Source organism: Myotis lucifugus, unplaced genomic scaffold, assembly GCF_000147115.1.
Source record: "Myotis lucifugus unplaced genomic scaffold, Myoluc2.0 scaffold_11, whole genome shotgun sequence".
Lineage (NCBI taxonomy): Eukaryota > Metazoa > Chordata > Mammalia > Chiroptera > Vespertilionidae > Myotis > Myotis lucifugus.
In genome coordinates this window covers 7,955,686-7,969,493 of record NW_005871059.1, presented here as the reverse complement: position 1 = coordinate 7,969,493, position 13,808 = coordinate 7,955,686, and the positions used below count along the sequence as shown (strand labels likewise).

The following is a 13,808-nucleotide window of genomic DNA, read 5'->3' as shown; positions in this document are numbered from 1 at the left end:
CTTACCAAAGCTGCTCCCATCCTGTTACTTTTCATTCCATGATAACACCCCTATTATCCATCCCATCTCTTTGCTTATGTGGTTGTAATTCTCTCCACCTGTCAAAACCCTGCCCACCTTTAAAGACTTCCTCAGGAAACACTTCCTGGTCCCCACGCCCTTTCCTCCACCTTATACCACAAGAAAGTGCATGATGCCTTTCTCCTCTGAATTTGCAACACATTTTACTTAATGCTACTTAGGCTCCTTTCATCCAAGTTTGGTGTACAGTAGTATTATCTCTCTTTTAGGTTTATAAGCAACTTAAAGGCTAAAATTCAGACTTGCTGATCATTGTATTTCTCCAACCACCAGAACACTAAAATTCATATGTCAGAAATGCCATAAGTATTCATTGAATTTAACCGAACTAAAGCTTTTACAAATAGCCAAAAAAGTTCAGGTTCCATGTAAGAGGGATGAGGGCTCAAGCCAACTTACTGTTGGCATCTGTGATGATTGGTGTTCTCAAAATTTCCACTTAAGGCTGATGACAGAATCAAGCTCTGCTACAGTCAATGAATAATTTATTTGTGCAGAAAACATTCTGTTAATGGAAATCTTTTTATGGTTTAAGAACTGAAATATATTTACTGCCCTATAGCTATTAAATGTTTGCTTTAATCATTAATACGCAAGGTAATGACATGATAATTACAGGACCATTACATGCTCTTAAACTGATTTAATTAAGAGTATCTCTTCTACAGTTCAAAATGGCTCAGTGGATGGGAAAAGGGGTGGTGGTCCCACTGGGACCAGCCAACTCACTGCTACCCCCAAACTTAAGAGCCTAAGTATCCTGTTGTTAGAAACACCACCGATTGAGAAAATAACTTTAGAGTTTAATGACATACATTTTTTCGATTTTAGCGCTCAAATAAAAATTGTCCTGCTGCCCTGAACTAAACTGCCTCAATCGGAAACATAGCAAAGGAGAAGTGCATGTGTTTGCGAATTCCCTAGATTTCTCAGCCTGCCAAAAAAATGTTCCTGGGCTGTGCTATATCTGCAAGTCGTGAGATGACAATGACCATGCCCCTCAAAAGGAAAAGAGAGCTGTTCTGCTTGTATGTTTTTATTTGAGGAGGCTGAAAGGCACACTTCTGGCTGCTGTGAGTACTCTGACAAGTACACATGTTCCTGAGGAGGTGAGTTTGTGGGGGATTTTGGCAGGGGAAAAGTTGATAAAACCGAAAACCATCCTCAGCTCTTGAGAAAAATATAAGGAGCTGGAAGAACAGCAAAAAGAGGAAGAAGACTCACGTCTTCCAGTGAATTCCTGTTTCCAAAGATAAACCCGCTTGAAAAAATAAATCAAGTATATGTTTTATATCTACTTTTATCTCAAACTCAAAACTCACAGTCATCATCCTACTACCCAAACCAGCTTCTCTCTTTATCTCTGTTTTTCTATAAAGTTATATTCAAACTCCCAGGCTCAAAACCTGGTGACATCATTGACAGTATCCCCAGAAGAACACGCGAGAGTGCGCATGCAGCACACACACACACACACACACACACCTCCTGTTTCCAATCAGATAGTCCTACGTTAGCTTCCTGCACACTCTCCCTCCTATTGTCTGTGTCCTGTCAATCGTTACTGCCACCACTCCAACTCAGGCCCTCAGCACCCACCTGATCTCCCAGCACAAAGTCAGGAGAGCAGAAGGTTCTCTGGATCCAAGCGGCAAACTTTCCAAGGACAAGTCTAGGCACCGTACCCTCGGAAATCCAGGGACAATTATCAGAGGCAGCGACCCATGGAAATATCAGGAGAGTCTTAAGAAAAACAATTTGAGCTGAAAAAAACACACAAAACAATCTGGGCTCTATGATGCAAAACCTGAGACATGAGTAACTAAGGAAGGGATTGCAGGAAGTTAAGTCAGAAAGAATTTCCTAAACCTGGGATTCAAATGTTCACTAAAGTTTTCCAAACAGTGCTTTCATCTGTGATGTCAGTGTGGGAGGAGAGGTAAAGGGCACAACATGAGGTGACAGCTCTTGTATGAATTAATCTAAGTGCCTCCTAAATGGCTTCCGTGCCCACTCACCCCACCCTTACCTATACCCCCACGCCATCCAACACAATCCAGCAGCATCTATGTTCCTAAAGTGCAGCTCTGATTACATCACTCTGCAGCTCAAACAATTTCAGGGGCTTCCCACCACTACAGGCCAAATTAAATGTACTGTATAGCCTTAGTCCTGAAGTCAGAGAGCTGTGCTCCACACCTGCCTTAAAGTGCCACCTGGATCTCCCAGGAAGCTTTATATTCAGAAAGTCTTACTTTTTCTCTTAAATCTTTTCAGAGGTCAATTGTTTTTGTTCCCATGGTCAAGACAAAGACAAAAAAACATTCTTGTAAGTAGAATGTAGGGATTTTTGCTCTGTTTTATCTGGGGGGGGGAAGGGATTGTTATTTTACTTTCAGAAAGATTTTTTACATTCAAAATAACACTAAAAAAGCACATAAATGTGTCCTGACGGCTCTGCTCTGGATGTTTAATACATATCAGACTTGCTGATTCAGCTCACTAATATGATTAAAATTAAATCTGTGTCCAGATATCAATTTGCAGTCCTCAAATAAATTATAAAAGGAAACACACAACCAAATATTTCTATTAAATTTAACAATTATTTATTGAATAGCTACTGTTTTTTCAATCATCATTTTCAAGATTGAAGAGGATACCAATAAAATGAATACATAGCCTTTGCCTTCGAGAAGCTTACAGTGCAGCATGAGCATGTGAGGTATAGACCATAAATATATGCACAAGAAATGACATGGGAGAAACGTAAAGTGTCAAAATGATTCAGAGAGAAAAAAATAATAAAACATGAAGATCTCTAAGTGGGTGCTTTTCTTCAAAATCCAATTTAGTAATTTATGATAAAACCTATAATTGCCAAGGAACTGAGAATTCTGAAGGCCATTCTTGATCTATAAAGATGTTGCTTGGAGATTGAGATTCTCAGAGCAGGGGAGTGATTGGGTGAACTTCATAGTTAATATCATCAAGGAAGGTAAAGGTGTGCTGCCTCCAAAATTCCTTACAATTATGAACTGTAATTCTCCAAATTCCAACATGACTTCTATTTCCTTATATGATTGGTACTAAATATAATATAGTGGCCACATCAACAAAGCTCTAATATTTGAACACTGCCAGTCAACTAGGCCAGTGATCTGGCAGTGAATGGCATACCATCTGAAATTAGAAAAACAGAATTCTGGTTCTATGACTCACTAATACTATGGCTTTGAGCAATTCATTAAATTGTAACCCTGTGAGCCTCCATTTCTTCATAAACAAAGCAAAAAGTGAGTGATAGGTACATGCTACCTATTGCCTTTAGTGAGATAATGTCACGTGGAAGCCCTTTGTAAACTGTAAAGCTCTACCCAAATGGTAATTCAGGCCATCACAGAAACAAGGCATACAATCACTCAGTTGCACTTGTGTGGTGAGAAAAAGATGAGAGGTTCCCTCACACAGCCATCCTACACTGTAAGCTAAAGTAAGGAGACAGGAAGAAGGACAGGCAGAAGGTAATACTATGAAAAGATACGAAAGCAACCCACAGTCAGTTTTTCAGATGGCTACAGAATGCCCATGCAACATAATGTGCTTTGCTTGTACCACTGGTTTCATTAATGCCTGTTGGCTGAATGATGAATACATAAACGGGTAAAGTATTGAATATAGGAATAAATCAAGGTATAGCTGAGTGACATTCTTGAAAACACAGCAGGAAGAGTTAAGTTTTACAGAAGAGGGTAAGAAAAAAATTTTGGAAAGATGAAACCATGTGGCTAACAGTAAGGGGCTCCACTCACTCAGGTTGTAATGGAGAAATATAAAGATATCCTTGTAAGTAGGTGTGAGAGTCCTTATGTTTCACATCAGTTTAGTAATAATAAGACACACTGAGACACTCTCAAGTTACCTTAAAACATAGAAGACCTGAACAGAAGAATGTATGCATCTGAAAAGCTGTAAAAATGATCCTATATAAAATGAAATATTTTGAAGGTCACAACTCCCTTGAAGCTTACTAGGTTTACTCTGAATTATATGTAATAGCAGGAAAAGTTCTATCACACCATAGAAAGCAAACAGCAGATCTTATTTGCAACCTTATCAATTCTTTCTGAGACCTGCCAAGATGTGTCTAAGTAGAAAGGATTAGAAGTGTCCTTCACTATTTTCTTCCATACTGGTGTAAGTAATTACTCCGCCCCACCACCAAAAAACAAAAACAAAAACGTATAAAGGCATAATAGAAGAAAGACAGATGGATGAACAATGGGTCTGGGAAATCACAAAATACAGTAATTTTCACAGAAAGTAGAATGACATATTTCAGATATCCTAATTTAAAGTAAGATTTCAATAACTCTGACTCCAAAAATTACTGTCATAATTATGTAATTCTCAGCAAAGTAATTACTGCTTTGAAACCCGATTTCCTCAAATGAATAAATCTTACTTTTAAACAATTAAGCGGCTACAGCAAAGAACCTGACTCCGTGGAACATGCCCAGTGAGTGTTAACAGTTTTCACCTTCCTTCTTACCTTTCCTCAGCTTAAAGAAGAAATACCACTTACATAATTCATAAAAGTCACCTCCAATGCAATGAGAGCATATAAATCTGTGCATGTACTGGTAGTGAAAGGTTCACAGTTCAACTAATATGACCTTAAAATGAATAAGGTCAAGGCAAGTCCAAAGTACTGGCTACTTGAAGGGAAACAGCAGGATATGAAAAGACACATTACTTTATAAATAAAATAATTTGTATTTGCAATCTTTAAAAAAGGACCACAAAAGAGAAAGCATTCTAATGGCGAGGGTTTTCCGTCTTGCAAACAGTTTTCTATTTAGTACCAATTTGGAATGGAGAAAGTTGGACACATTTTTAAAATTTATTATTTAAAAAAGTAAATCCTCATTTGGGCTAATGGTCAAGGCCAGGTAAACAGATAAAGTCCCTGAGGGGTTGCTGATTGTGCAAGGCATACACATCATGAAAAAAAGCTTACCAATTTCATAAAATGTTTCCTTACCAAAATAAGTGCTTGGTTTGAGAAAATATACTCATCTCTATGGGTTATGCCCACGATGATAGGCTAAAGCATCAGTCACATGATTCATAAAACATAAGTATTGTTTTGAGTGTAACCATTACCACTATTAATCACTATCATCAATAATCACTACCAGTTACTGAGTGTCTACTACTTTCCAGGAGTTTAATCCTCACATAGTCTTATGAATTCAGTAGCATCCTTCTTTAATTCAAAGAAATAATGATTTTAGAACACAGTGACCTAAGGGAACTGACTTAACCAAAGGCTTCCACGCACAGTGCAATAAGCAAAGAGAAGGCCAGCTGGACTCAATGTCCAGGCCATGTCCATCCTCAGGAGGCATGAATAGAATAGTCTCCTAAACACAACTTAACATTAGGTTCTGCCAACTAAAATTTAACTGTACCACTGTAGGGTACTGGGGAATAACTGTAAAAGCCAACCTTGTGAGTAGGTAGAAAATTAGATGTGGCAGACAAAGACATTGAAGTTAGTGGCTCAGAGTATTAATTTTCATCTTCGAACATCTATTATAGCTATTGAAGAAATTAAGCCTTTGCTTTGGAAACTCTTTTTAACATTTCTCTTCCTGATGGGTTTTTCATCTAACTGACTTATATCCCTTTAATTATCCAAAAATGTTTCCGAATGGCACCATTTGCCCATAACAATGGAAATAATTGGTCACAAATGAATCTTGGGTCATGAACCTTGCAGGCAAAATGAAAAGTTACCCGGGGTTTCCACACTTGATATTTCTACACTCACGGAATGCTCAGAGGCTACACTAACAAATCAATTTCCGGGGCAATCGCTTCAGGGGAGATTATTTTAGACAACGCAAAGGCAGTTGTTGGCATTGTACAAACAATGCAACCATCTCCCTGAAAAACCACCTGACCTCCAATGTCTTAATATGTCCACAGGTAAAGCAGACACTATTAGTTTGGTTGCAAAGTCTGCTCCCCACATGATTAGACACTTGCCTCTCTTATTCATTATATTTCATCAGGTTTTAGAATAGCTCTAGTTTATTCAGAGGAAAATTGAGTAACAAGCTGCACAGTTTAGAAATATGAATAAAATTTAGTATTTCAGAAGCTCATATCTTGGGACTTTAGACTAGAAATACTTTTTTTCCCCCAATTTTCTATTACTCTGTAAAGGGTTAATTAAAACATGAGTTTGCCTGGGCTTAAAAAAATTTACCAACCTTAAAATCAGTATCATTTAGACTTCTGATGCCAAAAATCTGTTTGACAGAGCAGGTTTTACTATACTGACATTTTAACAGTAGCCAAAGTCCTGTTCCCACTGAATTCTGTCTTGGCAGCACCAATAATTTGCTAAAAGCCTAAACTCCTCCTGGCTTAGAGTTTTCTACCTTGTGAATTTTCTGCAGAAACTGTGCAACTGGGAAGTTGAATTAAGATCTTAAGGTATTTTTACTCTTATCACAGAAACCAAGATTTCTGTAAAATGATAATGACTTAAAAGAAAAAGAGCTACTGATGTATTTATTTTACCTTAGGTTTGACTCTGATACAATACAGTATAATTACACATAAATATCTCACTAAAAGAAAAATCTGACATTCTCACATTACCTCAAGATTACAAGCAAATAATCATTGATAAAGTAAATTTTAAAATCTGGTTCCAAACTATAAATGACAACATTTTCTAATCTTCTCATCCTTTGAATCCGGATATTTCCAGAAATACAGAAAAACTTACAGACATGTTTATTTAGATAGCATTGCAAACATCTTTTACAGGGTTTGAGGGCCTCAAATCATTACTGACAAAATTTTACATAAAGCTTAGTATTTTGCTTGAGCGATCTTTCCAATAATTTTTAAATCAAGCCACATAGAAAACACTAAACTCAACTTACCCTGCTGTTGGATGTTAAAGAATTGGAAAGATTGTTCCAGCCAAGTCAATTCACTTAATTTTTCAAGTAGATCTGATTACTATCGTCTTTTTAAAAATTCAAAGACTCCACCTAATGGGAAAAGAACAACAAACAATAGTGTTTAAATCAGAGCAGCATTATATGATCTACACATTAATAACACAGAAATCAAACCAAGATAATTGTGGTAGCATGCTACTTAAAGCTATAAAACAACAAAAGCATCTGCCAACTAAATTAAATTTTCAAGTTTGGGATAAAATGAATGTTCAAGCATAGAGAAAACAATAAAATAGCACAATAGAGTGTGAGAGCAGAAGAGTTTATTTTCAGGACTGATTGGCACATGGAAATGATGACTATATACTGTCAGTTAGAATATGTAAAATTAGACACGAGGGAAAGATGCAGCTGACTGCTTTGGAATTCGACTCATTGAATCTTATTAATTTGCGAATGCAATGAAAATGTGTAGGTTGCAGTTCCTTAAAGCTGTTAAGGTATATAAACTAATATTCAGATCATTTGGAGAGAACTAACATGAATTTCCAAATCACTCTTAAAATGTTACACCTTGTCTCTCACAGAAAGAGTTTATTAAAGATCCAATCAGTTAATTCTATTCATTTTACTAGTAAATACACCTTTTTCAGAAGCCCAAATATTAAAGAATCATCTCAGCTCCATAAGAAAGTCTGAGAGAAAGCAAGCTGTAGCTCAACTGGTGAGAGCCTAAAATAAATAGGATGCTGGAGGGTTGACCAGAAGATTGAAATAGAAAACTGGACAGCTTCCAGCCTCTCCTGAATCAGGTTTCCCCAGGGCAGACTTAGTATGTTTTAAAGTCCCAGAACATCAAATACAACTATACTAAAGCGAAAGTTCAAAAACCTACTCCAACGCCATAAATACATGATTGTTTTACTATACAATTTGGAATTAACCACATGCTGTCACTCCACAAATCCCACTACACATGCTAGAAAAATTAATTGATAGTTATCTCATTTTTAAAAAAAAGGTTGAAATAGATTTGCTCTCTACTATTGGAAGGTACATGCTGAAAAAAAAAGTGAAACAAAACAAAAATGTTCCTGACAATGAAGACAAATAGCAATAATTATACATACTAAGACCAAATGCAGAGTAGTCATGGGAACTAGGTTTCCACTGCCAAGGCAACCTATGTCTGGACTTCTGTCTTATTGCTATTCAAGAAGTAGTTATCTAGGAAACTCATTTCGATATGGTCTCAAAAGATGTATTTATTCCAGAGATAAATAGTCTTAATTATTATTCTAGGATTCTTGCCATTAATATGACAATATAAATGTCAAATGACTTGGTTATTTTAAACTACACTGTCTCAACAGATGTAGGCAACCTAAACAATGAATTGCAATATCATACAAAATTATACAGTCATTTTTCACATTTGAACATCTAGAGCTGTGAAAATAATTTATTTTTCCAGCCCTTTCATGAAAGAATTAGCAAGGCTCCTTCAAATAATATTTGGTATTTATTTTCATAATATCATTGCTGGATTCTTGTCATGATAGTTTTGTGTTAGTATATGTTTAACAACATATCTTTGTGAAAGTCTCTTTCCAAGAAAAAGTAATGGTGCTTCCTCTCATGGTATGGAATGGACTTGAAGATTCTTAAGAATCCTTTCTTGCCAAAACCGGTTTGGCTCAGTGGATAGAGCATCGGCCTGCGGACTGAAGGGTCCCAGGTTCGATTCCGGTCAAGGGCATGTATCTGGGTTGCGGGCACATCCCCAGTAGGAGATGTGCAGGAGGCAGCTGATTGATGTTTCTCTCTCATCGATGTTTCTAACTCTCTATCTCTCTCCCTTCCTCTCTGTAAAAAACCAATAAAATATATTAAAAAAAAAAAAGAATCCTTTCTCATTAAAGTAAATCCTTGTGTATTATTGGGGGGCTGTAAATTGGTGTAGCCACTATGGAAAACAATATGGAGTTTCTTAAAAAATTAAAAATAGAACTATCTTATGACCCCAAAATTTCACTTCTGGGTATTTATCTGAAGAAATCTAAAACATTAATTTGATAAGATATATGTATCCCAATGTGCACTGCAGCATAATTTACAATAGCCAAGACATGAAGGCAAACTAGGTGTCCATTGATAGATAAATGGACAAAGAAGATGAACTATACACATAATGAAATATTACTCAGCCATAAAAAAAAGAAGGAAATCTTGCTATTTGCAAATGGATGAAACTTGAGGGTACTATGCTAAGTGAAATAAGTCAGACAGAAAAAGACAAATACTGCATGATTTCACTTATATGTGGAATCTAAAACACAAAATAAACGGGCAAACAAAACAGAAACAAATTCATAGATAAAGAGCATGAACTGGTGGTTGCCAGATGGGAGGGTAGATAGGAGGATGGGCAAAAATAGATGAAAGGGATTAAGAAGTACAAACTTCCAGTTATAAAAATAGTCATAGGGATATCAAGTATAGCACAGGGAACATACTTAATAATCCTATATAATAAAAGACTAATATGCAAATCAACCCAACGGCGGAACAACCAGTCACTATGACATGCACTAACTACCAGGGGCAGGCGCTCAATGCAGGATCTGCCCCCTGGTGGTCAGTGCACTCCCACAGGGAGAGCATCACTCAGCCAGAAGCTGGGCTCACGGATGGTGAGCGCAGCAGCGGAGGTGGCAGGAGCCTCTCCCACCTCCGCTGCTGTGCTAGGGATGTCTGACTAGTGGCTCAGGCCGGTTCCCCACGGGGAGCGGGCCTAAGCCGTCAGTTGAACATCCCTCGAGGGCTCCCGGACTGCAAGAGGGCACAGGCCAGGCTGAGGGACCCGCCCCCAAAAGTGCACGAACTTCGTGCAGTGGGCCTCTAGTAGTGTAATAACTATGTACAGTGCCAAATGAGTACTAGACTCTGTAAGGTATACAAATGTATAATCACTATGTTGTACACTTGAAACTAATATAATATTGCATGTCAACTATAATAAAAAAAAAAATTAAAAAAATTCTTTTTTTCACTAATTTTTCAAGGTATAATATGAAATTGACCTGTACAACAGTCTAGATCTACCATTTTGTCCTTTATAATTTCTTATGTTAAGTATTATTTTCTTAAACTATGTAGTTCTTGCCTCAAATGAGGACTTAAGTTCCTTGAGGGTGGCCAGTCATTAAACCAGTATTTTAAAAGGCTGCTCACCTATAATTCAACAAATGTGCTCGTTTCAATCTAACTACGGTTATCCGAGTGGTCAGTGATTTCAAATTACCTAGGAATTTGTCAATGTTGATATGCATATGCACCTCATATCCCACTTCAAAAGCACAAAATATATTAGTCACCTGTTTGGAGGATTCCGTTATATGACTGCCAGTAATTAGCACGGGAGATACAGATCTGTGGCCTGTTGAACAGGTAAGCCTCATGTGTACAAACCACAATGCAACATTCTTCAGAAATGCCCATTTCCTCAGGAGCGAACAGGACACCTGAGATATGATCGTGGGTTCTCTTCAATTTCTACACGACACTGCAGTGCAACACCTACAATAATTTTATAACCTGATGAAAGCAGCTGAGTCTAAACCTCCTTACCTTTGATTTATTTTTATTGCCTGTCTCACCACACTAAGAAAACAAAACAAACTCCACCTCAGTCAGTGGTATCTGAGTTCCATCAGAAAATCTAAACACATGTGAACTTTGTATTTCAGCCAGTTACATGGTGTACACAATGGAGTACTTTATCTTTAGGTAATATTTGATTGTGTGGTCACCAATTGGTCTCTTTCAGTTATTTGCGTATAATACACCAGGAGTACCTACAGTGACAGAGTGGAGTAACTTTCTCTAGCTGAGTGGTGTCCCCCGTGCAGTATACAGGGGCCATGCTTCCCGAGTTGACCAGGATGCTCTGGGAGCACTTCAGCCCCCGGTGCTATGGTAACGTGTGGGGGAACACCCATGAACCAGAAGACAAGTCCTATCTGAAATAAAACATCTTGATTGCCCCAACAAAAGATGTAAATGACACAACCACGAAATAATATCCCATGTAACCAGTATATTTTCTTAGTATATTTACATGACAAAGCCCTGAGTTCATTTAAAACATAGCTGAATGGTTGAGCTTACCTAATACCCTTCCCCTGTCCCTCCATCCCAACCAGTGTCTCTCATTTCTGTTACCTGCGAAATAGGTTTGGATTCAAAGAAACAGAAATACTAACAGAGAAATGTAAATGACTTAAAACGTAAGCTAAAATTTGACTGAGAATAGTCTACATATTGTTGCACATGCTAATTGCATCCATGTGTTATCTCCCTTGATTTAACAAACCTAAGTACTCTCAAAGAATCTTATATTTTACAAAACCTATGCTGACCTGAAGAATTCCAGACACTCCGGTGAAAGGGAAGGAAAGGACAAATAGAAATGGGAGGGAAAAAAGCCAGGAACATCTGTGTGAAGTTGGGCAAATAAGGACAGAAGCTGTTCTCCATCCACACTTTGAAAGTCACACTGTGTGCCAAGCGGAGTGAAAGCATGAGTGGTGTGCTGCTCCACCTTCCCGAAGAAAGAAACACGGAGAAAATGTGGCAAGTACTTAATCTAAGCCTCGTTTCCTGAAAAACTGCAAGATGCCCACAAATTTTCTTTCCCAGAGTTCAAAATAGCAAGTTGAGTGGGTGTAAACATTTCAAGTGAAAAAAAAAAATAACTAAGGAAAAGGAAATCATACTTTTTGCTTCTCAGTTTGAGAATTTTAAAAGAGGCCATTTAGAGGGATGATTTTAATGATTTGGATCTGGAGGTTGTTTTGAATCAGAATACAAATACAGTCCTGATGATTTAATGGGGCCCTCTGGCCACTTTAAAACCTTGTCTTACCTTTTTTATGTTTGGACTAAATTTACAACCTCACTGTCACAGTGAAAGTGGCAGGTTCAGTACGTTACAACCAGATCCCTACATCACTACAGTACAGCACTGGCAAAAAGGGAAGTTGAAAGTTCATGGGGTCTCCACCCTGCCCAGGAAAAGAGACCTTCCTCAACAGGGCTATGAAAACTTTGCCTGTGAGTCACCCTAGGAGCTCATTAACATGATGATTGTAATTCTGCACGTCTGGATGGGGACCAGGCTGCTAAAGCTTCTAGGTGATGCTGATGCATGGGTCTGGAGTCCACATCTTGAGAAGCAAGGCTCTAGTCCAGGGGTCCTCAAACTACGGCCCTCGGGCCACATGCAAATACAAATATTGTATTTGTTCCCGTTTTGTTTTTTTACTTCAAAATAAGATATGTGCAGTGTGCATAGGAATTTGTTCATAGTTTTTTTTTTAAACTATAGTCCGGCCCTCCAACGGTCTGAGGGACAGTGAACTGGCCCCCTGTTTAAAAAGTTTGAGGACCCCTGCTCTAGTCTATAACAATGGTTTACTAACAGCCAGACAACAGAAACCACAATCAACCAATGACGACTTTTGCAAGGTACCTAACACAGTGCTAGTTGCTATGGAGATAATAAAATGCATAATAACATAAGCCCTGAGCCAACACACAAAAATTACTTTAAAAATGTAAGTACCAAATGCTAAGCTGTTTGGTAATGATTCTAAGTAAAATGGAAATTGAGAACAGGAAGAGCTCAGTAGGGGCTAGAATAGTGGCAAATGACTTCATAGGCAGGTCAAACTCATCAGGCTCCAGGCTGTGGGGGATGTGGACAGAAAAAGAGCAGCAGACCAAAAAAGGAATTGTAGAAGGGAGTGCCTAGAGTTCCAATGGGCAAAAACTACAGTGCACTTGCTCTGTGGTTGTAGATATTATCATTTGAAAATTTTAGCCAGAATTCACTTTTAACCAGGTGAAGAAAACATCCGACCTAGTTTAAAATGTGTAGGTTAGGGAATTATAATGCTGTTGCCTTAGACTTATGCAAATTCTCTCCATTATAATGGAGACAATAGCATTATAATTCCCTAACCTACAGCCTTCTTGTTTTTAATGCATTTTTACTGATTTCAGAGAGAAAAGGAGAAGAAGAGAGAGATAGAAACATCAATGATGAGAGAGAATTATTGATTGGCTGCCTCCTGCATGCCCCACACTGGGGATTGAGCTTGCAACCTTGGTATGTGCCCTGACCGGGAATTGAACCGTGACCTCCTGATTCATAGGTTAATGCTCAACCACTGAGCCACGCCCACCGGACAACAATAGCCTTCTTAATGACATTTTAGGTGTTAGCCTGGTAGCAGAGAATTATCATTTTGTATATATATTTATGCCTTTGATTAACATATGTCTTTAATAATTTTAATAGCATTGGACTACAAATTTTCACTACAATAGAATTAATAATCTTCTGTTATTTAGTGTTTTAATTTTATAATAAGAACATTTTTTCTCCTATAAGATACTTTTGGATTGCACATACCCACACAACACCGTGGGCTCCAACATTATTCTTCCCTTTCCTCCCACACTGGTTGACAACGGGAAGAAAACACACCCAGAAACAGAATGAAATTATTAATGAATGATGCCTTAGATTTTTTAAATCTCTTTAAGTATTCCTGTCAATCCACAATATATTGCCCAGTGGATTCAACAGACACGAAACAGGATTTCAAAGATCAATATAAATATGAAAATACAATCTCCAAACTTCTTTTACTGAAGAAAATTATAGGGAGGTGA

At 37.8% G+C, this 13,808-nt stretch overlaps 1 protein-coding gene across 1 annotated transcript in view; it reads right to left on the bottom strand.

The window, feature by feature from the left end:
* The window catches only part of HIVEP2 (human immunodeficiency virus type I enhancer binding protein 2), a 79,921-nt gene extending 72,764 nt beyond the window's left edge, over positions 1-7,157 (bottom strand). The window contains exon 1 of the mRNA XM_006084405.3: positions 7,047-7,157. The gene's annotated coding sequence lies outside the window, so the exon portion shown is untranslated. The remainder of the gene's footprint in view (positions 1-7,046) is intronic.
* Between the last annotated feature and the right edge of the window lie 6,651 nt (positions 7,158-13,808).